The 26,853-nt window shown below is 40.0% G+C and overlaps 1 long non-coding RNA gene across 1 annotated transcript; it reads right to left on the reverse strand.

Annotated features, from left to right (window-relative positions):
• Window positions 1-389: 389 nt before the first annotated feature.
• LOC306995482 lies at window positions 390-6,605 on the reverse strand. Its single transcript, XR_013796869.1, has 3 exons — window positions 6,433-6,605; window positions 613-729; window positions 390-513 (listed from the first exon to the last, which is right to left on the reverse strand). It is a non-coding gene; the product is annotated as an uncharacterized lncRNA (long non-coding RNA).
• Window positions 6,606-26,853: the final 20,248 nt, after the last annotated feature.

The following is a 26,853-nucleotide window of genomic DNA, read 5'->3' on the forward strand; positions in this document are numbered from 1 at the left end:
CCTTCAGATATAAATCCTGGCTGGTTTTTATCTGGGATCCATGATAGGGGCGGGTTCCTTGAGACATAAAAAACATTAATTATGGTACTCACTGCAGAGTCAAATGACGACCAGCTCCTCCTCTCTAGAGCTCCAATGGGGTGGGATTAGTCCAGTTCCTCCTGTCTGGAGCTTGTGTAGCTCCTCCTCACTAGAGCTCCAGCGAGGAGGAGCTACACGTAAGCTCCACCCATTTGCTCTGCAGTGAGCTATAATTATCTTCAGCTATAATTATGTAAAATCAAAAAAAGCTTTACAGACCTTTATTGGAAAGGGCATAAACAATTTGTTGATGCTTTTTTGATTAACCATAAAGAGAAAAAAAAAAGTGTTGTACTGTTGGTTTTTACCTGTAATGCTGGTACCACCGTTAACCTCTCTTCAGTATCAAAGTCCCTTTCACCACCTCTCATAGGAGGAAGAGGAGGAGCAATTGAGGTCATCTACAGTATGTGTTCACTGCAGCTCTCTGGCCTTGAATTATTGAGAGAGAATAGAGAGAAGTTTAAGAAAAAGAGTGTCAGTTTCAGATGGTACACACACATTTCTGACATAAAGAAGGTTAACACTGACCTCTTTCTGCCCGTTTCAGTCAGACGTGGCTATTTCAGTTCACAGCTTACAGAAATCCTTCGGTTTTCATGGCACTGTCCGTCCGGATATCCATTTAACCTTCATCTTCCGATATTTCTTATAATTTCAAAGGATGGGGAAGATTAAAGTTACATTTTTATTCTTTACAGTTTAAAATAAAGTCACCGTTTTTAATTTTAGAACAATTTAAATGTGTGGGCATTTCTTACCAATTCTAAAAGAGACACAGTGGAATTAATTCAATTTTAAGAGAAGACAAAAACAGTAGGCTACAACAAATTAAGAAATAAACTTGCACAATATTTTTACTTCTGTTTGCTTGTTGCTTTATTTCTCTTTAGTCCCTCTGATTCTAAGAGCCTATTTTGACTTAAATATTATGCAGAGCTACACCAGTGCCGACAGAGCCGACATGATTTTGATACAGGATTTTGTGCTGAAATACCTTGTAAGTGCCACACTGTCAGTAACCTTCATCATCTGTTTCATCAACCTTTTTAACTCAAATGCCCCCTACGGTCCAAAACAATAACAACACTCCCTCCATTATTTTATTTCCAAAGCTTTTTCTGCTGCAATTTTTGACAGAGCATTTTTTTATTGACATATTAACCACCATTAAAGGGGTGGTACAATGCCCTTTTCACAAGATGTAAAATAAGTCTTTGATGTCCCCAGAGTGTGTATGTGAAGTTTTAACTCAAAATACCCCACAGATATTTTTATATAGCATGTTAAAGTTGTCACTTTTTGAGGGTGAGCAAAAACGCAACGTTTTTGTGTCTGTCCTTTTAAATGCAAATGAGCTGCTGCTCTCAGCACAGGGGGTGGAGCTACAAGAGCGTGTGTCCTTTTACCTCACACAGACATTTTGTTTGAAAATCGATTGCACAATCGATCGGACCAACCAACTCAAGTTTCGAAAAACGAAAATAGGAAATCGATTTTAACGGCCTTCTCTCGGAGCGCGTCTAGCGTCACACAGCAACTGCAGGCTCTGACAAACACACATAACAGCAAATTATACTTCTGCATAATGCGTCTCTTTTTATAACAAAAATGTGAATTCTGCTACCCTGGAACTCCAGAGTCCTCGTGAGAGCACACTTTGAATTTGTTCAGCGAGTTGCTCTGGTGTCGAGTAATAATGCTCATTAAATATGCCCCTCTATCTGAGCTGCACCAATCACATCGGGTTATCTGATATACTGTAGGCGGGCCAGAGGTGAGCTAAACAGATGACGACAGCGCTGTGACGTCGAAGTCATTAGTAAACATTGCAAGATGGCTATGGATGAACACCAGTTGTTTAAACGGCTTTGGGCGCTACAATGAAATATTTAGACTTGCCTTTATCTCTAAAAGAGGAACAGAAGACGGCGCTCGAATCATTCCTTTGCAAGAAGGAAGTTCTAGCTGTTTTGCCGACCGGATACGGCAAGAATCTACCAGTTAGCTCCCCTCAAGTTCGAACCCGAAGACAGACACGAGAGGCGGGGAACAGAGTAGACGTGATAAATGTGAAGTTGCAAAAGAAAGAACGCCGTGGATCAGGAGGTGAGGTTAATTAAAGGGATAGTTCACTTTGAAATAATTTTTTGATATGTTTTAGCTTACCTCTAGGGCATCCAAGATGTAGGTGTCTTTGTTTCCACAGTATTTTAAATTTTGATATTTTTAGGTCAAACCGTTCTTGTCTGACAGTCATATCATGCAGGTCTATGGGGTCCACCTCAAAGAGCATGCACAGAGAAGTCAAAATTAAACATGATTTAATGACTCGTAAATGTAAGTACACATTGATGGCCTAAGACACGAAACGAGCGGTTTGTGTGAGAAAACGAACAGTATTTATATAGTTTTTACCTCTTGTAACACAGCCACGTCTCGTTTCGTGTCTTAGGCCATCAATGTGTACTTACATTTACGAGTCATTAAATCATGTTTAATTTGGACTTCTCTGCGCATGCTCTTTGAGGTGGACCCCATAGACCTGCATGATATGACTGTCAGACAAGAACGGTTTGACCTAAAAATATCAAAATAGAAAATACTGTGGAAACAAAGACACCTACATCTTGGATGCCCTTGAGGTAAGCTAAAACATATCAAATTAATTTCAAAGTGAACTATGCCTTTACCAGACTGCAATAGCCTTGACTTAAGTTGGACCCAACTTTTCAAAGGTAATCAACATTTTCCTAAGTACTAGATGTGTTGGCCTATTTAAAGCTGCAGTCCGGCACTTTTTTGGGTTTAAAAATATCAAAAAAGACATTTTTGAAAAAAACCTTAACCAGCCAGTGTTCAAAACGATCTGCTTGCCTTACCTCGATTCAAAACGGTAAGCTTGTAATAATGATTTTAATTCCAGTGGTACTGGTGGATTTCCGCGGGAATTTCGAGCATGTCTTTGCGTCATTACGTCACTTCTGTACACATAGAGAAGGAGTCCCCGGCTAGCGTGTGTGGATGATGGTGGAGATTTAGCTTAGCACTTGGTATGGCGGATCCCGAAAGTTTAAAGCGACAATCACCAGGGACAACTGGAGATTCACCAGTTGTAAAACCCAAAGACTTCGGACTTCAGAGTGGCTACAGAAAAAATATATTTTTCACGTTTTGACGTGATATAAGCAATCGTTAGATTTAATCAGCATGATATAGCTACTGCAATGCTTCCCCCCACCCCCCGAATTTGGTCAGAACAAAAGTGAATGTTACTTACTTGTTCAGATGACATTTTCCGATGAAAATTCTAATGTTGACACTTTCATAAAGTATACTCTGAGATTGCTGATGACAGTAACGTTACAGTATCCACAGCGAAGCGGCAGCCTCAATACATTGTGTTCATCCGCGCTGTTTCATGCCGATTTACTACCCACGCACAGTTAATAATTCCGCGAATAACTGCAATTGCAGATTTCTAACAGAGATGGCGACAAAGAGGAAAAACGACGGACTGCAGCTTTAACATGACATTTTAATTATATTATGCTGAAGTGAAATTTAATTACTCGAAAAAAGATTTGTTCATTTTGAACGAGATCAGTAAAATGATCCGAACTTCCCACTACTACTCCGCTGGTAACAGGGCTTAGTGATACGTCGCCCCGTGTATTAATGCCTGTTAGTTGTCCGAAGATTTGCCTATATTTGGCGTTTACAAATGTAAACATCTTTAGACACAGAAAATCAATTATACAATCAATTCAATGAACACTTAGGTCTCAAAAAATGTTCACAAAAGTGACAGCCCTAACAGACATGCACTGAAAATGTCAATGTTTATGTTCAAACCGGAGTCAGACAATAATGGAGAGACTTAAGAAGAAGTGACAACATGTAGAATGCAACAGGACATTTCTGAATTGTAAGTTGATGAATTTAGGTAACTTATGTGTAGTTATCTACTAGTCATTGATTAGCATATTCTGCCATGACAATCTATAAATTGTGTTCCGGGAGCGGGATTTATGCAGATTTTAGGGTTGGTGATGTCACTGACCCTGGAGGAATGTTGTGTTGTGTAGTCCCTACCAGACGTTTTGTTGTAATCCTTAAAACAAATATTTCTTTAAAAGCAAATATCTTCCTTTTCTTTTAACTTTAAGCATTGCAACTTTGCAGATGTTAATTATGCTCAAACAGAAACATTACACACTAACTAAAGTTAGAAAAGTGAAATCAAAATCAACCACGATTTCAGAAGCTTCTGAAAGAACAGTATTTTCTTAAATAAATAAATATATATATATATATAATACTTTTGAGTCATCCTGCTGCCCCCTAGTGGTTTCCAACCTAATGGTTGAGGACCACTGCTTTATATAAAGTATACACTCTATAAAAAAATAACAATTTTGGCAAAATATTTTGTGGTTTTAACCATTTTTTAAATGGTATTTTTAATCACAAATCACTGGTCAGGAGATTAACAAGAATTGCACAAATACTTTTGATAAAGTAACTTAGCATGGAATAGCCGTCCCCTTTGTTTTCTTTAAATGTTTAAGCCATGTGGTAAACTTAGACACATTTTTTTTTTCTTTTTCTTTTTTACAGGAATAAGAGTCAGTGTTTTTCCACTCAATGGTGATGGCTTCAAACAGTTCAAAAATGTATCCCAGATAGTTTGACTTTAATGTGAAACCAAATATTCACTATAGAGTTCAAATCTGGACTATGACCTGGCCAAAATATGAGCCTGACGGATTTGTTTTCAAGCCACTTCTTGGTTGTCTTTGGAATTTGAGCAGGAGCATTGTCTTGATGTTGAAAAATAACATCTGGTCATTCCTCTTATAACAACTTTTCAATTGTAGGAAACAAGCCATTCTGGAATATTCTAATGTACTCCAAAGCATTAAATAACTTTTCACAGTGAAGTAAGAAATATCTTACTTCTCACCAATACCAGCAGCTAAAAAGGCTCCCCACACAATGACAGCACTTCCTCCATGCTTCACTGTGGTAGAGATGCATTTATTATTATATTTCTTAGCAGTTTTTCCGAAGACACCACTCAAGAGCAGCACCATGCAACTCGTGTTTCATATTGATTCATCACTCCACACAACTCTGCTGAACCCCTCTGAATCAAACTTCCCATATTCCAAAAACATTCTGTCTTTGATGTTTTTCTGAGACAGCAATGGCTTAAGTAGTGCCTTAAGTAGGGCTTCAAAGCGAATAAATAATTCTGCCGAATAATATTCGGCTGAGGATGACAGTCACTCCTCGTGTTTGCTGGATAACAGGTGAGTCAGGGTAAAGCAGGATACTATACATAAACCTCTCAAATCACTAGCTATACGTGATAATGTGTGAAGTGAATGAGTCTAAACACTATGGATAAACTGAGCGCAAATCAAACAGGTTGAGGGGAAATTTAAATGTCATAACTTTATATTTAGGCTATATTTCACTTAAATCCTGTACTGGAGTGCTGCTTGTACGTTTGACTGAATTGTTTGCTTGTGTTTATTTCATATTGCATTTTATAATGGCTATAGTGTTGTTAATTTTAAGTATTGTGGTTCAATAAATAAATATTATTTATATATAAATAATATGCCGGATCTGGTATTGAGAAAGGATTGTGATATGGACTTCAGTGAAAATTACATTATTACGCCATTAGATGGCGGCAAAGACTGTATTTATGAGTGAGTCAGAACAATAAGTTATTTTAGCACTGTCATGGAAGGACAAAGACGATGTCGCTTTCCTCATATTAATGTAATAATTATGGACATCGACCTGAAGAATGAATCCTATATCAGATCCAGGTAAGCCTACACTCGTGTAGTTGATCTCTCATAATACCATACTCACAACAACAATGAAGCGACAACGTTCCTTCATTCTAAAGTGACGTTTTAGAATTAGTAACGGAGGCTTGGGCTCACTGTTAAACTGTCAACTTGAGATTTGAATCCATATGGCGGAAGTAACGTTATAGTTCTGCACAAACGGTTTCTTAAAGACACTGGTGTTGTGGTTTAACGTTATTTCTTTACGCGCCGTCAAACTGTTGTAAACGCAATATCGCGTCCCTGATATCAGCTGTGAATGAGATTAACGTTACCTACAGCCTGACATAACGTAAGTAAATTAGCCTACAGCCATATGGCCAACCTCTGTTGGTCAAAACGAGTCGGAATGCGCACAGGGATAAGTGAAAAATTAACTCAATAAGCCCTCATCTAGCGATCCGAAAGCTCCAAATAGAAATTAAACATCTAAAAATACGTTTGTACATTTTCTGAGAGGAGTAACTTAACGTTAGGCTACCTTTCCTTTGTCCATGAAACATTGGCGTTTTTTCTACGATTCTCGACGACTGGTGCTTCCCCTCAGCACAAGTTTGGTATCATAGCAGCATTCCAAGTTGAGAATGAATTCTCGATGGCATAAGTCTGAAAAACAATGAAATGTGAGTTTCAAACTCATGCTGACCTGCGTAATTTACGTGCCATGTCCTGAAAAGTGAAGCCAAAGCGTCTCTATCGTCCCCAGGTGGTTGGTCCCAGTATAGGTCATAAACCCGCCCTCCCCATGAAGTTTAATGGGACGAGATGGAAACTAAACAATCAAATTATACTGGTAGCCTACTTCAAATAAAAAAAAAATTTCCAAAGATGTTTTCTGTCATTTTAGGTATGTTTTATCATATGATATAAGTTTAAGTGTTCGTTTTTTAAAACAAGTTTGGTCTTATTTATTAATGCTATAAAAATGGGAATGTGAGGTCATGATTGGCAGCTGATGTGATTGAACAGCTTCTCTAAACGAAGTAGTCACTAAGGCACCAATAGACTTTTTGGGGGGTTTTCAAGAGGAGATTGCAGCTTTAACTTTAATTTCTACATGTCCAGTTTATTTCACATTTACACAATGCACAACTGCATTAAACTGCATTAACTGCATTAAACTTTGTACTAACTGTTTCTGCGAGTGAGGGCGGGACGTTGATATCGTGGCTCCACTTCACGCTTACTCGGGTCCCGCCTTCACTACTGCGCAGAATCAGGTCTCAAATCAGTGCCATATTAGTATTTTGGCGGCTTCACTTTTCACCAATGGATTTTTTTTTTTTAATATATGGCGCTGATTGACACGAATGCAGACAAAAAAATAAATATGATTTCACACAAAAAGTGCCCAAAATGCATGTCTAGAATTTGCATGTATAGTGTGTTTTAACTGGAGTAGGCTATGTTAGAAAAAAAAATGAAGACTCAAAAATATTTATAGAAAATGTACCCATTTAAACTTGTTTTTATTATTCAGTTACGGTGTTTTATAATTTTTTTTTAATAGAAAATAAATATTTGTGTGTGCTGTAAAATGGTTTAAAAAAAAATGAAATCGTAATCAGCTGAAATAGTAATCCGCAGGTCAAACTCAATGAAAAATCAGAAATCGGAATCGGCCTAGAAAATTGTAATCGGTGCATCTCTACTTCAATTGGTAGCCTACCGAGTGGCAAGACTTGCTAAACGCGCATTCAAAATGATCATGATCAAACAGATCCTCACGCACATTCGACCCGGTGACTGGTTTAGCCTATAGCGGTGGATCTGAAAGACGCATATAGCCTACTTTCAAATTCAGATAGCCCTCATCACAGGCTCTTCCCAAGATTTGTGTTCAAAGGTGTCGCGCTCCTCGTACGTTCATGAAAAACGCAGTGCTTTCCCTTTGAGACTCAGTGGGGAGCACGTTCTGGACTACCTAGACGACTAATGCATTTATTGTACAAACTTCTGTGTTCTGCGTCTTTTCAGTATGCTATGCGGTGGTTTCAGCTGTCTGCCCTATTATTGTGCTTGTGCACTTCGCTCGTCCCACGGATTTATTCCGGACGCTGTGATTGTAGGTATAACCCGCATGTAACAGCTGGTCTGATGTTGTATGCACCAGTACAATTGTTGCTTCATTTTGTTGTATGCATTAATATACCCTTGTTGCTTCATTATTAACGCTCCCTGTGATATATTAGTCCCGCGTCGGCTCGACCGTGTTTAAGGCGGTGCTGAAGGCGCCAGCGAAGTTTTTGCACTCTTCCAGCTAGATGCATGAGAGTTTCAACCAGGTCCGGTACCCAAACTGGGTGTGATTGGGCTTTAGTTCTTTGTTGTGTTCATCTGCTACGGCATGTGTAACATTTTTCTGTCAACTCTGAATATATCCTTCGCAATCGATATCGCACGTTTGTCGATGGAGCGGGTTCAGACCATACAAAATGTTCTGACCGTGTCTGACTAAGGCTACACCATAATAAAAATTTTAATGGACAGTAAAACAAAGGCAGATACCTGTACAATCTGATAGGTAGCATTATTTGATAGAACACTGGCACAGTAACTTCAATATTAACGCTCTGAAAAAAAACTACGGAATTGTCTTAAGATACTTATCCACATTATAAAGGAGGTCTTGAATGTGCCTAAAATATCAATAACTCATTTTCGACCAAAAAACGAAGTTACAGTCTTTCTTTTGCCTTTGCATGGCAGAATAGCATGTCTCCCAATATCAAATCTATCTCTGGACTGTGTAGTTGTGGCTCTGGTCTCTGTTGTGGTCTCTGTTTGCACTTTGAATATTGAGAAAGTAGCCTACTTTGATTATGGTTGCACTTAATAAGACTAAGGAAAAACTGTTATTTATGTTTGTTATTTATACTGGTTTTATTTCTATGTTCAATTTGTGGAAAGGGTTCAATTAGGAGGTCACACACAGATTCAATCAGTAGCTGTGGGAGCTCATAATTCATGCACATTAAGGTCTGAAGAGACTCACGTGAAATCATTCAGGAGAAAATCCAGTCAGTTGAATTTGTGGCAAAACCTTTTATCTTTCAAAACCTGTTGTCTTTCAATGCATTTGATAATTCATACTTGAGTAGAACTGAAATGACATTCATTACAAGATTATTAGTTAAAACATTTCAAAATGCACCTGCAGACTATTTTCACAGTCATGAATTTTGTCATTGAGGATTTCTATGTTGTGCAAAAATGTCATCTCGTCTTGTGAACCCAATCTCGTCCCTCGCCTCATCTCGTGAGATAAGCGTCTCATCACACCCCTACTGTATACCAAAGTGTTCTAGAGCCAAATGCAAGGCCGCCTGTTCCGACAGCTAAAGCTTAGCCGAAACTGGGTCAACAGGACAATGATCCCAAGCACACCAGCAAATCTACAACAGAATGACTGAAAACTAAAATAATCAAGGTGTTGCACTGGCCCAGTCAAAGTCCAGGACAAAACCCCATTGAAATGCTGTGGAAGGACCTTAAGAGAGCTGAGCATTAACACATTCCCGCAAACCTCAATGAACCGAAGCAACGTTGTAAAGAAAATTGCTGCTAAAAGTGGCTCTAAGCAATTGAATCATAGGGTGTACTTAGTTTGTCACCCATGGCTTTTCCATTTTGGCTTTATCTTTATTAAGGGGTGGTTGATTATGATTTCACTTTTTTTACTTTAGTTAGTGTGTAATGTTGCTGTTTGGGCAGCATAAACAACATCTGCAAAGTTACAATGCTCAAAGTTCAAAGCAAAGGGAGATATATATATTTTTTTTTTTTAATCGCTTTTTAAGGACTACAACAAACGGCTGATACACGACATTCCTCCCAGGTTAGTGACATCACCACTAACCAACCCTAGAATTGACATAAACCCTGCCCCGGGAATTATAGATTATCATGACAGAATATGCTAATCAATGACTAGAAGATAGTTAACTCCACATAAGCTACTGTACATAAATTCATCAACTAACCATTCAGAAATGTCCTGTTGCATTCTACATGTTGTCACTTCTTATTGAGTCTCTCTATCATTGTCTGAATCCAGTTTGAACATAAAAGGCTAAAGTTTTTAACATTTTGGGTGCATGTCTGTGTCAGAGCCGTTAAATATGTTTTTCAACGGCTCTGGGGCCTTATTTATAAAACTGTGCGTAGGATCCTTACTAAAAGTGTACGTGCGCCTGAAAGCCAAAATTGGCGTGCGCAAAAAAATATTCAGACTTATAAAACCGTGCGTACGCCAGAACCTGCGCAGAATTCACTTTATAAATCCCACTCAGCGGAAGATTGTGCGCACATGTGTCTCCTCCCCGAAATAACCATATATGGAGCTTACAACGGCTAGTTTTACTATGCATATCCTCATCTGCATATAATTTGCATATGATTATTCATCCACGTGATAACATGTTTAACGGTACAAGACATTAGGAAAATATGAAATACGGATGTGCCGTCACATTACATTTATAAAAATCATTTAGTAGCCTATCCTTGCCTTGTTTTTTAATAAATAAATCAAATAGTGTAAAATACATTTCAGAGAAAGTTTTTCTCAATCTTTTCCACTGAAATAGTATTTTTAATTGATTTATATTTTTAATGGAAACAGATAGACCTTGTTGTGCATTATATTTGCACAATCTGTTATTATCATGATAAGCAATTATCTCTGTAGTTAAAACATTAAAACACAGCATGCCAAAGGAAAAGTGTTCAAAAGCATTGCATCCACAACAAATATTTATAGGCTATTTATATATATAGGCCTATATATTAACTTTTCAGTAAATTTCGTGTAGTTTAAGTGTTTAACTCCATTAATGAGAATGGCAAATTTAATCTAAATATTTATATCGGAAGTAAAACATAGTTTAAATCATTATTTTATTTAAACTGTAATTGTGAACACGCACTGTAGCCTATTATGATTAGGACTCATAATGAAGATTTACAGTTTTACTTCATCTGCCGTTAGATATGCGTCAGTTTCACTAAACGGCCCAACGCACTCGCTGACGCGGACATTTAAGATGTGGATATTTGCTTCAAGTAATAGGCTTGGTGAGTGAAATTATATTTGAATTATCTTTCTGTAGGCCTATATGTCTAATTTAATTTAGATTTTCTGTCTAAAATTGACCAAAAAGACATTTAACTCCAGATCACCATCGGTGTCGCCAAACTGCTCCGTCTCCAAAACGTTCGTATGCATGGGTCAGAGTTTGCGTGCAGGTGCGCACATTTTCCCGTCAAGTTTGTTTTTATAAATCACAACTTATGCGTCGGAAGTGGCGTACGCCTCTTTCTTGGCCTGTTTTGTGCGTACGGAACATTTATAAATGAGGCCCCTGGTCTGTGTGAGTGCAAGCTGTTGAAGCTCCGCCCTCTGTGCCACCAGTGGCAGCAGCTCATTTGCATTTAAAGGAACAGACACAAAACGGTGCGTTTTTGCTCACCCTCAAAAAAGTGAATATTTTAACATGCTATATAGAAATTTAGGCTACATCTTGTGAAAATGACATTATGCCACCCCTTTAAATAAATAATGACACAGTGTAATGTCATTTTGTTGTTGCTCATCTGAGGTTGTACTTGTACCTAATTTTAAGACCTGCTAATACCAAAATACCAATTTTTCACATGACTAATATATATATATATATATATATATATATATATATATATATATATATATATATATATATATATATATACACTTATTATATATGCTCAGGGACACAGGGAGGGTATAAAAATAATTTCACAAAATAAATGCACAAATACTGTGAGAAGTGAAACACACTATAACAGATCAGGAACAACTTTTACAGTATTCTGATTCTGAATACATCAAACTCAGTTCTTAATTCAGTTTATTAAATTATGTTATGTATATTATTGGTGGTTACATCACTTAATAGTTGTATCAACAACCGTTCTATTTGCTTAACCGTTCCATTCAGTGGCGATCCGGCCCAGCCGGTATAGAGCTGGTAAGTCCCGCCCCTTCCTTAAAACCCCGCTGGACCTCAAAGTTGAAAAACCGTCAATGCAAGTGAATGGGAGAAAATAATTATTTTCTGGTCCCGTTTGAATTGTGCCATGAATGTGAACATGTGTTGTCTGTGAATTTTTTATATAATCTTTCATGTTACAAGTTTGACAGTATATGGTATGATTCGTCGGCTAGCAGTTGTGGAAAAGACATAACGAGAAAGACTACATGTCGCCTATGTGACGTCACCCCATAAAGTTGACTTACCCGTTTTCGCCAACCTCAACGATTTTGTCCTCTCCCTGAAAGAAGGCGGTGAAGCACACCAAAGACACAGCCATGTCTAGCGGGATCCGTGAGCTAGAGCCGTGTGCTAGTGGTGTTGACGTTTCAAACGCGTCGAAAGCAGCAAAGAGTTGTAGTCCACAAAGTGCTCTCACACAAAGTCTACCCGTATCAAACTTCTACCCGCTAAATTGTAGCATTCTTCACACGAAAGATTATATAAAAAATTCACAGACAACATATGTTCACATTCATGGCACAATTCGAATGGGACCAGAAAATAATAATTTTCTCCCATTCACTTGCATTGACGGTTTTTCAACTTTGAGGTCGAGCGGGGTTTTACGGAGGGGGCGGGACTTACCAGCTCTATAGATATGGATTAATTTTCCACTGTGGGGCTGATAATGGAACTCTTTGGAATGTAATACAAATGCGTCAGTCGTTGCCTTGGTAACGCAAGAGTTTACAGATGATAAGGAGATGTAAATAGCAACCATTATGGAGGATGTTTATATATTTATTTTAATTGTATTATTAATTTGTATTTATGTTGCTCAAATAGCGTGCTTAGCCAGCTACAGAGAAATTGGTAGCCAGGCAACAGAGTGACCAATCCTGAGGTTTGACATCATCACTACACACATTTTACCGTACACAACTCCTATACTGTATTAAACAAACTTTCATGTCGGCACAATTAATCTCCTTGACCCAGAGAGTCAACCAAGCCCAAGCAATCCATTTAGACAGAATCTCATTCTTCCCGACACTGGATAAAACTACACAAAATGACTCTGCAAGGTCATATAATCAAACTTCAAAAATGTATTTCAAAATTCAAGGCAGGGGAGAGAGAAACTTGCACACTGGCCTAAATTCAGGAATAAGTAATAGGAGGTCATAGGGATACACGGCTTTGCACTGTGACATTAATTACAAGGTGATGTTGTAAACACAGGCTGCATAAAATAAGAATCACATGCTCTAAAACGGCATGGAGGCCTGCTGGCTCCTGTGAAATCAAAATATAGTGTTATCCAATTAGAGCAAGGAAATTGAGAGACAGATTGGGTGAGGGAATGGCAAGGCATGCTTTGAATTATTTGCATGTATATACTATGCATGTGTGTGTGAGTCTGTCGGCACAAGTGTGTGCTCTCGTTAGATCATGCAGCACTTTGGGTAATGTTGCCAGAGAGGCTTATCGTTCTTCAGAAAGTAAACAACAGCAGGGCAGAGACTCCTCTCTCTGCAGCAGGTGGAATGAGATATGCACAAGCATTAGGCAATCGCATAACTTTGCCAACTTCTGTGTCTGTCTTTTTATTTATCTGTGACTATGGAAGTCAACGTTATTTGCAAATTCTCATGCTTTTATCCAAGCAATTAACACAAGCAGTCATGTGATCTTCCTGTGACTTAAGTAAAGCACCACTCTTTCTCTCACCACTGGGATGATGTGGGACAATCAGAGATTAGATCATCAAGATAAAATTTTTTTTCTTTTTGATCACACACACACACACACACGATTTTAAAATTGTCGGCCGATTTTCCAAACCTGAGAGACCCCACACACGGCGATAAAAAATCACGGGTCTAACAGTTTTGGTCGTACAATGTGTGGTGTGCAGCCACACGGCAAAATCAACACATCACACACGAACCGATTTGACTCCCGAGCATTCCCAGGTCAGATGGGAAATCTCGCAAAATCCCTCGAGATCAAACATGACTTCAGAGTAAACAATCATAGCTGACGAAGAGGATGCAGTGGCCATAGTTTGTGCTTTGTTTTTAAGCGGAAAAAAACATAAGAAAAACAAGAAAAGGCGGTGGTCAAAGAAGTGGAGACAACGCGAGCATGGACTATACTTGCTACATCATCTCCGACGTCCACCGGACTTTCTGGTGCGCCATCATGCCGCCGGCTGTTTTGATTTTTGTTTCCCGGTACTTCCTCGCCGCCTCGTACCTCGCTTTCTGATTGGCTACACGCCACAGTCCACAGGCTGCGTGCTCGTTTGTCCTCGGGGGACACCACACACGAGAAGAAATCGGGCCAAATAAATCCAACATGTTGGATATCCCCGATTTGAGATCGGAGCGGTCCCGATGTCCTTCCGAGCAGACGAGAGCAGTCTTAACACACCACACACGGCAGGAATATCTGATCAGATTATTTTACGATAATCGGAGCATCCTTAAGATTGTCGGAAGGGGTGAATCGGGACTAAAATCGGCCTAAATATCCTGCCGTGTGAATGCCGCAAAATGAATGATTTACCTTTCACACTTTCCCATCAAATGATCGTGAGCATCATCTTCTTAGTTCTCACGCATGGGTCGTGGTCTGATGATTAGGTTCTATATGAGTGAAAGGATTGCCTCAAGTGCCACTTTTAGTGTGTGAGCAATTAAAAAAAAACTGTAATATCAATGGCCTATAGACATGATTATCATTAAAGTTGCATTTAAACTTCCCACACATCCGATATTGAAAGACTTATTTTCAATACCTAATAATATTGTTTTTCTCCTCAATCACATCTGTTGTTTTCCTAACAAATTTCTATCATGACATTTTTCCTATTTGCCAAGTCCTCAAAATTGCAATTCAAATCTTAACTTGAGTCCAAGCCATGAGTCCACACAAACTGAGAGTTTTTATATGTGTGTGTTTGTCTCTTTGTGGGAATATAAACCCAGGATACACAATTCGTTTCAGTTATCTATCCATCTGTCTCTGCTCAACACCATCCAACACCACACTGACTCATACTTCTGTTTAGCTGTTTTTTCTATATGGCACCTGAACATACACACTCTAAAGATGTTTCAATGGAAGATTTTACAACTGGATTTGAATGGGAAATGCACTCTGAATTGTACAGACTTTTCCTCATTGTAGGGTTAGGGTTATATATTGAATTAGAAGGGAGGTATTGTTTCTATTTATGTTTGGATTCATAAACACACCTTGCAGTCATCAAGACTCGATGCCATCTTGATGTTGTAATATCCTGATTACACAATATCCCTAATCTGAACAGACAGTCTTGTTTTTCAGACATATGGACAAAGAGCTGAGTCATCCATCCCCATGTTATGCACCCACTCAACACCCACAAAGTGTATCTCACCAAAAAATGAACAATGTTTGCTGCTAATGAACTGAACAGTTGGTCATGAATTAATTAAATGTGAATCTCACTTCTATATAACAATAAGCTCTGTGAAATCTGCTTCAAATTGTTATGAGGAACAGCAAAATAGAGTGAATACATTGAAAGTATAAGCAAGATACTTAAACTTAATAATCTTTATTATTTAGTATTTTTCTATTGCTAAAAGTCAGTAGTAAGTTCATCTTAAACCATGAGACATTATTTCACTCCACTTTTGAAGAGAAGTGATGGGATGGTAAGTAACTTGACAAGGCATTTTGAGACGAATCATGTTGTAATTTTAGTTTATTTTTTGGAAATGGGATACAATAGTAGCTATGATTTTCCTAAAAGCAATTAAAATTTTTAGATGTGACTCTGACATGCCTTAGTTTGCCAAACTGGGAAGATGTATTACTTTTAAACTGGGAGAGCCATTTAAGTCTGTTTAATGAGGGAGCATACATTCTATCTGTCTTTGACCATTATAATGTACAATTCCTAACCCTACACTTCAGTCTAGAAGGTTAAGACCATGTTTTATGTAAATTTGCCCTTAAGATAGCTTGTTAGCTAGTTTTAGTGGTATGCTGACCTATTCACTATAATAATAATAAAAGATATAATTCTGAATACAAGTAGTCATTAAAGTGAAAAAGAAGAATATGCCAGGGCAGCAGCAAAGAGAAATGTTAAAATAAGTGGAATCAATCCATAAATCCAATGAGATAATTAGAAAACCAGGGTTTTTTCCTGGATATAAAATATTTTGGTGTTGACCAAAATTAATCTTTGTCCTGCCAAATATTTATTTGATAATTTATGTAATGATACCTGCTGTTCTTCAGTACCGGTACCCGCTGATAGCCGGCTGCTTTAAAACACTCCTGTGAGTGGGAAAGCATTATTTAAAGACAGAAAAGTGACTATGGTTTCTGCAGCGTTGAGCTTTGTAGCTAATCACAAACATATCTTTTGAGTGTGTGAATGCAACGGCCAATCAGACAAAACAAAACAATCTGATAAATGATCTGGGGTGCATTTCCCAAAAGCATCTTTAGCCAACTATGGTCGTAAGTTCCGTCGTTCTCAGCATAGTTCAACGAGTCGGTATTTCCCGAAACCATCATTCCAACGAACATTCGGAAACAGCATTGCAAAGTTGTATAGTTGGAATAACAGGTCTTGACCTGTGGTTAGAAGCATAGTTTCTAGTTTGCATGACATGTGGACTTAATAAATCCTTATCTTGAGCAAAATAAGCAAGCTGACATTCAGTACACAATCTGTATTTTATTTAGAATACATAAGAATGTAATTTATATTAGTTTGTCAAGAGATTGAAAGCACTGTTGAAGACTGCGCATGTGCGAACATGCTCTACTACATAAGAACGAGCCCATGATTGAATCTGGATATAGAGAAAAATAACTGAGAAAAATTTGAAATAGTCCTCAGATGCCATGTCTGTAATTTATAGCAAACCATCTAGCATTAATTCGATCTCAAACAGTTTCATTAAAGGGGTCATCGGATGCCCATTTTCCACAAGTTGGTATGATTCTTTAGGGTGTCCATGTAAAGTTTGTAATATATACGTTGGTTAATAACTCCTCAAAAACAGCTTTGTTCAGAGTGACCTGTTTCGGTGCATGTCTCTTTAAATGATAATGAGCAACTGCTCACCCCACCCCTTTCTTCCATGGGGAGGTGTTGAATGGCTGAGGGCAGAAATATGCTAATACGGGATAGTCCATCAGTGGTCGTGGGCCGAACATGATCATTATGATGTCATAGTGTTCAGAAAATCCAAACGGCCTGATTATTGAGTGTTTAGACTTTTTGAGGATTAAAAAAGGAATGAATGGATTTTTTTCATTGTATGGTGGTTGTGTGTGTCCACACACCGCAAAGACACATTTATATGCAAACACCATATAAAAGTGAATTTTGCATCCGATGATCTCTTTAAAATAAGTTATTACTCCACCACATGCGTGACGTCATAAATCAACGTGGTTGAACGACCACTTTGCAACAATATGGTTTTGGAAAACAGTCATGACTGGCAAGTTGATTTCTTCAACGATGCATCGTTCTAGTGAAGCAGCGAGTTACGTCGTTGTACGGGAAACACACCCCTGTGCAGCAAAATAATAGACCTGACACTTTTTGTAATGTTTTACTTTGTTGTTTACTTTATTACTAACTTTTCAAATCAGTCCATGTTTTATACATGAAGTTTGAGTTTAACAATTTATTTTATTTGTCAGTGTATTTAATAGAAATCATATTATAGGGTAATAGAAATTATCTATGTACAACGCAGTTAATAAAACAATCAACGCTCAGTTTAACCGAAAACAGAAGTTGACCCATGCGACAGAAATCCATGTCCACGCGCGTCTGTGTTTCCTAGCAACTGCAGCGCGCACACACATCTGAGCACACCAGTGGTGGGCCGTCAGGGCCAGCAAGGCCTTCTCTGCTGGCCTAAACACTATGATAATCACTGACTTGCACTTTAATATATATTTTTTATGAATGAGTATTACATTATTGCCAATAGTCCTTCTCATAATTTCATAGCTTTTCTCTTGGTTGCGCTGCTTCCAGTAGTGTATATTTATTTTAGTGCTTTTATCCAATCATATTTCAGTCATCATGTGTTGCCAGGGTCAAATATATCTGCTTCGAGGCCTTCAGAATCGATAGTGCGGGCGCCTGTAGCTTAAATGAATGGCAATGAAACTGTTGCTTTAACCAATCAGATAATCGGTCAGATTTAATCAGCCAATCAGATATCGAGTTGATTGCACCGGGGCCATCTAGCAGGCATCCAATAACGTAAGCATTTTCACGCCCTTTGATTGGATGGTCAGAGCGTGTACTATTATTACTGGTAGTCAGAGGAGCTAGCTAACCGCATCTGTAGCGAACTGTGTAAACTAAAATACCTGTAGATTTAATAGTTTTTCAACCCACAAATTAATGTTTCTTTCCTTCCTCGACCACCAGCAGGTTCAAACCTACCGGAAAAAATCCCTTATTCAGCTTACGCAGAGTCTCGAAACTCTAGCGATCTGTCCGGGTAAAAACAGAACAGACTGTAATGTAAAGTTATGCCAGGGCTGATTTTGAAGGCAAAAGTCCCGCTGATCTCAATGATATCGTTCAAAAATCTGTGTGAGAGCTTGTGTCGGCTGTAACGTTACACATCGTCATGTTTTGCGGTGTTTTCCCTGTTTAACGTCTGCTTCTATCGAGCAGACACTCTCAGCACTAAAGCGAATTAAAACTTATGACAGAAATACGACGGGACAGACTCGACTTTCAGCATTATAGCCTCGATGGCGATAGAAAAGGTTGCTGGGACCGAAAAGCACAGACAACCTGTACAACCAAGTAATTCAAGTCTTTTTGAGGAAAGAAATTAGGATGGATTTTGTGTAAAAAAAAAAATCAGTTTTGGAGAGTAGCCTATAATGCATTTTTTGCCCCTGTTTTTGTCCGTGCTGAATATTATTTTCTTCCTAATTTTTCTTGTAAATGTATGATCGAAACAACTTCTTTTTTCCAAACATTAATACTATAGCCATTGAAGGATAAGACAGGGATGAGGATCCGTTTCTGAATTTATAATCGGAACGCAAGAACCACTGTACACAAAAGCCGAACTCACTCGCTCGTCTCTACCCGGCCTTTCGCGAACTCACCGCATTAACCCTATAACTGCCGGTGCAAAATAAAAACAGGAATTTCACAACAATTATAGAGAGTATGTGCGTGCGCTGCTACACTATTAAAAGTTATTAATTCAGGGTGGACATCACTGAAGGCCTATGTGTGAAATGCACGGCCCGCCACTGGAGCACACCGATGTGGTTGGTACGCTATTGAGGTGTAGGCTATGAAAAGATAAAAAAGTTTGTAAATAATACAAATAATCTTATTTTGATTCATTATTGGCTTCTGTAGATGGACATCAGAAATTTAGAAATCTACTGAGTCGCTCTCCTCAGTGCCGCAGAAAAGCGCTGAAACAGAGATGAAAGGGAACCCGTTTTTTTTTTTTTTTGGCTTATTTTAACTGGCCCATACAGTTTTCTGGAGGCCCACCTACAATCAAAATCCTGGCACCGCTAGTGGTGGGTGGGGGTCTGTGTTGCAATGTTGAACTTTTCTGTTGCTTTTACATTTCTTTATTCAAACTCGCATTAGTTGCTATACATGTCATCCATAAACTGTGGATCACCTGTGGCTTCAGGACAAAGCATCAAGATCAACTCAGACTTGTCTTATCACAGTCACCTCTTTTCCATATGCTCCCTTATGACCAACGGTTCAGAGCAGACATGGCCAAAAGAGCTTCAACCCCTGTACTGTGACCATCTGCAACAGTCTTTTTTTCATCGGATGTTCATGCCATTCAGCACTGAGGAAATGCTCCTTTATCTTAAACTCAAAGTTTCAGACCCTCGGTAAGGTCATGTTTGTGTGGGTGTGCTGTTCTGACAGCTGGATCTGCTTGCACAGGTGACAATGTTGCATAATGCATGCAATGCGATAAGAAGTCAAAAGGTTCAAAAGGTATAAAGCAACAACCTCATACAGCCAAACAGTTATTGTCAATTTTGACAAAAGCTTCACCAATAGCTTATCAGATAGGATACTGACAAAGAATACATATATACAATCACAAAACTCAACATTTTGAATGCACAAATTTACAGAATACAAACAAAACAACTGCAGTGTACTATTGCATATGATCAGATACAGATGTCTCATGAAGACATACTGTAGCCTATCAAAAATCACTGAATCGAATATCCTGCAACAAACCAGCAATTCTAAGAAAGCAAATATATAATGCACTTTCACATAATACTCTAATTAAAATCATATTAAAGGGTAACTAAACCCCTGGTCAGAGCCTGACTCCACCCACTGGCAATATTTGAAAAATGCTGGAAAAGTGAGCAGACCCCAACGGACGAACCGAGGGCGGGGCTGAGCGCGTGATTGACAGACCCGCAGTGACGCAGTGATGGACAGCTGCTGTCAGACTCGCTAAGATAGAGAGTGACTGGAGTGACGAAAGTAGCTTTGCAACAGAGCGGTCATTTGAAGTCGAGGACTTTTCTCCCCCACCTTCCACTGAAGTGGAAGAATTGTCTGTGGACACAGAGCTAAAACCATATCAATTCGAGCCGCGAGCTCAAACTGCGGTGTCGCATCGCGATCGGCATCCGACGATGCTAGCGAAGCAGCCGCGCAAGAGAGAATGGGGCCAGTATCTGAGTGGATTATTATTACTATTGACCTCCGTTAAGCATATTTTGCCGCTATGTGAAAAAAAATATCCAGCAAAACGCGCCGGCGGTTGTGGAGTCCATGCAGGAAGAGCAGCGTTTGGCACACAAGTGCATGTAAACACTGGCGCTAATTTCCAAGTCTGGGGGAAAGTTATGCAGTCCAGCAGTGCTGTTGCTACCGGCAACACTACACCTATACAAGCCTAACCACTGTACTAAACACAGACAAAACTAATGCTAAAAATCTACACTATTCTAACTGATATATACTATGCTACTAACTAACTATGCTTCTAACAACACTAACAACTATGCTAAATAACTACCTAGGCTACACGAAATAATCAAAATAACTATATAAATGCTATGCTAACTAGATGCTAAAATACGCTATCCTGATCGTTTTCAATACTCGTAATTCCAAAAACTCCTGACTCGCTACAGTGGTTTTGACGGAAGCAGATGCTTTTATACCAGGGGCTGCCAGGGGCGTGGCAGAGTAGCGTCACAGAGTACCCTACGTCAGAGAGTACCCCTACTTCAGGAGATTCCGTTTAACCTGAAGAGGGCAGCACTCAGACGTTTTTACACCATATATTTGAAAAATAAAACACTTTATACTCAAATGTTAAAAAAAGTACTCGAATCAATGAACAGCATTTATGAAGCTCCATTCTTACAGATCATTAACTAAAAAAAGTTGATTTAGTGTTTAGTTACCCTTTAAATAAACATTGGATCATTCTAGTCTAGTGCCATGTTCAAGCTATAAGCTATCACATGATAAAGAGGTCTGTTGTACTAAATATCAGAAAGGGAAGAGCAGTGTTGCACCATTGTTAATACAGTTAAATAAACAATTAAGCACACAACTTACACTTAAAGGGGCTATATGGAACTTTTTCCCCAAAATAAACGTAACAATAGCCTTTTTATTTTACCATTCATGACTCAAACATCTCCTGATGAGCATACTGACACCTTGTCTGCTCACAGTGGGTGCACCTATAAGTCTGTATCCTATTTTTCCTATTTTCTGTCGGGTCGGATTTTTCTCGCGCTGTCTGCGGATGTGACGTCAAGCGCGTTCATGTTAAACGTTTCAGATTACTCAGAACACTTATCTCAGGCTATATATGTATTTGACTGTTCTTACCTCTGTAAACATAATGTTGACCTGACCTCCTTGCAGCAGATAACTTGTGAAGTGTGCACGTACGAGCGAGCAGAAAGGAAGAGCAGTTCTATTTTTTGGCCACAGGTGTCAGTCGCGAGTTTAAATTTCAGAAAAACGCATATAGCCTCTTTAAGAAACAACATGGAATTATACCGTTGGCATAACTCAAAGCAGAATCCCTCACGTATCTCCGAGCAACACACGGCCTTTTGGTGTGTTCGACTTGAAGTGGCGCTGCGCAGACCAATCGTTTTACGACATCAAAGTACCACAAGAGTGATCCGAAAGCATACGAAACCATCTGCTCTCTTATCGCTCTTGCGGTACTTTGATGTCATACATCGATTGGTCTGTGCAGCGCCACTTCAAGTCGAACACAACTTTTGATTCCTGACAGAAATAATCAATAGGCTTGTTTGAGATGTGCGTCGTCTCGCCTGAAATTTAGACGAGAGTAGGCGGCTGTAGTGATGGGATGAGTAAAAAAAAGTGCAGCTAAGGCAGTTCTCTCTTCTCGTAGAGGATCAGACACTGATCAGCACTCACTGTCTAAGACAGTGTTTCTCAACCCTGTCCTGAAGGACCCCCAACACTGCACATTTTCTTTGTCTCCCTAATCAAACACCTGATTCAACTCATCAGGTCATTATCACATGGGTTAATGAGCTGATAAGTTGAATCAGGTCTGTTTGATTAGGGAGACAAAGAAAACGTGCAGTGTTGGGGGTCCTTCAGGACAGGGTTGAGAAACACTGGTCTAAGAGGTGAACATTCGCAACTGCGCTTGACTGCGGAATCCAACACAGGCACCTCACCGCCACGAGAGTTTTCTAACCAGCATGCATTTCGCTGCAATCAGCAGTGATGCGTTCTGTGCAGATTTTGCTCATCTCAAACGAGCCTTTTGTTTTTGAATGAAATGATTCAATGACTCATGATACACAACAATACTTACTTGTCACCACCTTATGGTGTAACGATGTAACCTGCAGATAGAGAACTAAAAATCCCCACCACTAAAGAATTTGGAAACACATACAATTGTAGATATACCGTATGCTGCAGTTTCATTTATCGCATTTCTAGGACCCTAGATTTTTGTGACGGCACCCGATCAGAGGAGACCTACAACCTGAAACAAGTGCAAATACTATAGATGCACGATAATTAATCTTATTAACATAAAAGTGAGCATAGCCATTTCAAATATTTTTAAGTATTTCGATGTCTGCCGCTTTCATGAGCTGTGCAAAAAAATAGTTCATTATGCTGCATGATGCTGCAAACTGGTAGGCCTATTTATTGATTTAATAAATTCATATCATCAACATCCACTGTATCGCAGGATCATGCCCACCATAGCATACTAATCTTACTATTTCTGCCACAGAAAGATATGGTTGTCACAGATCAGAACGACACAAACAGGTAAAGTATAATAGAGATTTATTCAAAACACTCAGGAACAGACACGGCAGGTGAGTAGCTGAATTGGAGACAGATTTGAATACTGATGAGATGTTGTTATTTGACTGAGTCTCTTATCTGAATGCAGGTTTGATGAGATCAAGCTGGACTGAAGGCAGAAGACAGGCAGAAGACAGATGGACCGGAGATACAGACAGGAGATTCCAGGATGGCAGGTAAGTATCACGAAGCAGGTAAGCAGGTAGCTGGCTGTAGAGATTCCTGAAGGTGAGTCAGGCAGTTGATAGTGTAACGACGAGAGCAGGCAGTGAACTGAGGGAACTGTGTTTTTTTTTTGGAGCTGGTGATGAGACTGCAGATTGCAGGCAGGTGACAGGTGAAGGTGATTAGAATTCAGGGGATGTGGAACGAGTGGGCGGAGTGTGGAGGTATGGTGCTGACAATGGTGTTTCCATGACAATACCCCCCTCCACGGCCAGCTCCTGAGGGTGGAAAAGACAGACGACGGGGACGACCACAACCTCTCGGCGCTGGACGACTGGGATGAGCAACGTGAAAGTCTTGTAGAAATGTTGGGTCTAAGATGTCATCACGTTGAACCCAACATCTTTCTTCTGGGCCAAAACCTTCCCAGTCTACAAGATATTCTAAGTGGCTGCCCCGTCACCGTGAGTCGTGGATGTCTTAGACTCGGTAGATATTCTCTTCTGAAGGATCCACAGGAGGAGGAGGAGGTACGTCTCTAACACCAGACCCTGGGGAAGCAGGAATCAGATGGTTAGTGTGAGGTTTCAGAAGTGAGACATGGAATGATGGTGAGATGCGGTAGTGTGAGGGAAGTGTTAACCGGTAGGGGGCCTCGTTGATCTGCCTCTGAATTGCGAAGCAGGGCTGTCGGAGATGAATGTCCCTGGTGGAGAGCCAGACCATTTGTCCAGGTTGATATACGGGGGTAGCTGATCTTCTAGCGTCGGCCTGGCTCTTGTGTCTCCAAACTGCCCTTTGCAGATGGACGTGTGTTGAGTCCCAGACCCTCTCGCTCTCTTGAAACCAATGGTGGACTGCTGGAACGTCGGAAGGCTCTCCTGACCAGGGAAACAGGGGCAGTTGTTAGCAGAGTATGCACTGTTAGACCCATGGTGGATTGCTGTAGGGAGTTATGTGCATACTCGGCCCAGGGTAGGTAGCGGCTCCAGCAGTCCTGATGGCCGTGGCAATATGACTGCAGGTATCTCCCGATTTCCTGTATCTTCCTCTCAGCCTGGCTATTGGACTTAGCGTGATACCCCGATGATAAACTTACAGATACTCCCAGAAGGTTGAAGAAAGACTTCCAGACCCGAGAAATAAATTGAGGACCACGGTCTGATACGATGTCTTCGGGTATGCCAAAATGTCTGAAAATTTAGTTTTGATTTAGATTTAGAGAGTTTCTGCAGTTTCTAAGGCTGTGGGTAAACCAGGTAGAGGGATCAATTTACAGGCTTTAGAAAAACTGTCTACTACAACCAATACACAGGTGTGGGAAATCAGATGAGGGACGATCCGTAATGAAGTCCACCCCGAGATGAGATCAAGGTCTAGTGAGTACAGGTAGTGGTATCAGTTTGCCTTCAGGAAGGTATCTGGGGACTTAAACAATGGCACAGACTGAGCAGCTCCTAACGTACCGGGAGACATCCTGGGTCATATTGGGCCACCAGTAGCGCTGTTGGAAGAGGGTTTGAGCAAGAGCAAGAGCAACAATTGTCCGTCCCTCAGGACCTCCCCGCGGAGCAGGGTCGACTAGAGTGGTCATCCAGACTCCACTGGATTGGGCTGACAATCATGGCTGGAGGGAGGATAGGTTCTGGATTTGTGGAGGTGGATTCAGGTTGGTACAAATGAGAGAGGGAATCAGCTTTTATGTTTTTGTCTCCTGGTTGTGACGGCCTGCATACCTGTCTTTGCTATCTTTGTGTTTCTGTGGGGCCGGGCTGCAATCCTGAGGGTGGATGGAGGACACCTGTGTTTAGAGTTGATCTTCCTGATAAAAGCTTCCTGCTTCCTGCCTTCAGAGAGAGAGAGAGAGAGAGAGAGAGATTTTGGCAGAAAACCCGTCTGTCTCGTTACCTTTACTTTCTATGTCGACTTCAAATTTAACATTTGAACAGGAAAAAAGAGTTACTTAGAATGCAAATTGAGCACGAAAGGTTAAAAATGAAGGTGTTAGTGAACAAAAAGCACAGACTGGAACCAAGGCGGCAATGCTTGCAGACGATTATGTGTTAATGCACAAACGCATCTTTGATCAGTACGAGTACCAGCCAAGTTACAGTATGCCAAATGTTAATGTGTCTGACGATGTTGGTTCGCGCCAGAGTAGAGGATTACAGTCAGAAAATATAAATAATAGTTTGCGTGACTGTTATGACTGACTGTTATGTGCTTAAATCTAAGCCAAACATTTTTTTCAGGTGCTTTGGCTAAAGGTACGGGTTTAGCGGCGCCCGTGCCTTCATCTAACGCAAGTTCACTTGATGGGAACACTTCTGGACAAATTAAAACCTTGTGTTCTGCAGTGCTGAATTCGTACCAGCCTTTTGTTAGAACAGGGTTTGTGTCTTTGGTAGGCAGTGCTATAAAAGTGCCTGTAAAAATATTGAGATACACGGGAGCATTTGATTCCTTTATTCTGGCTGAAGTACTGCCCTTTTCTCGGGAGTCCGAATTGGGTAGCTTAGTACCAGTTCGGGGAAGGGGGTTAAAGTTCTGCATGTGCCATTGCATAAAGTGATGCTTGAATGTGATCTATTTCAGGGTGAAGCCACGTTGGCTCTGCGTCCGGCGTTGCCGATTGAAGGAATTACTGTTATTCTTGGTAACAAACTAGCAGGTGATCGGGTTTGGTCCGATATCCCACCGTCGGTGGCGGTGGAGGAAAAACTTTGGTTAGGTCAAGAGCTGGATGAAGGCAGGTTGGATTTTCCTAAAGTTTTTACGGCTTGTGCGGTAACGCGTGCCATGTCGCGCATAACAATTTATGAGGAATCTACCGTACGGCCTACTGCGAATAAGCCTTTGAAAAGAATGTACTTGCCTTTGGCTGATTTTCCTTTGTCTGTATCTTGCAGTGAGTTGGGCTCAGAGCAACAGGGGGATTCCTCTTTATCGGAGCTGTTTCAGCACGTGAAGCCCGACGCTGAGATAGAGGATAAAGCCAGCGGATATTTTCTCCAGAACTCATTGTTAGTGAGAAAGTGGGTTGATCGTAAAGGTAAAATCCTTGGGAACCCTGTTTTTCAGGTTGTGCTGCCATTTAAGATTTCTTGAGGTGGTTGTGAAAGTGGCGCATAATGAGTCTGGGCATGCGGGTGTCAATAAAACGTATGACAGAGAGCAGGCATTTTTTTGGCCTCGTGTAAAAAAGGATGTTTCCGCCTATATTAAAACTTGTCATACGTGTCAGCTTACAGATAAACCGAATCAAACGTTAAAACCTGCTCCGCTTTTTCCTATTCCTGCAGTGGGCCAG

Source organism: Phoxinus phoxinus (assembly GCF_949152265.1).
Source record: "Phoxinus phoxinus genome assembly, chromosome: 3".
Classification (NCBI taxonomy): domain Eukaryota; kingdom Metazoa; phylum Chordata; class Actinopteri; order Cypriniformes; family Leuciscidae; genus Phoxinus; species Phoxinus phoxinus.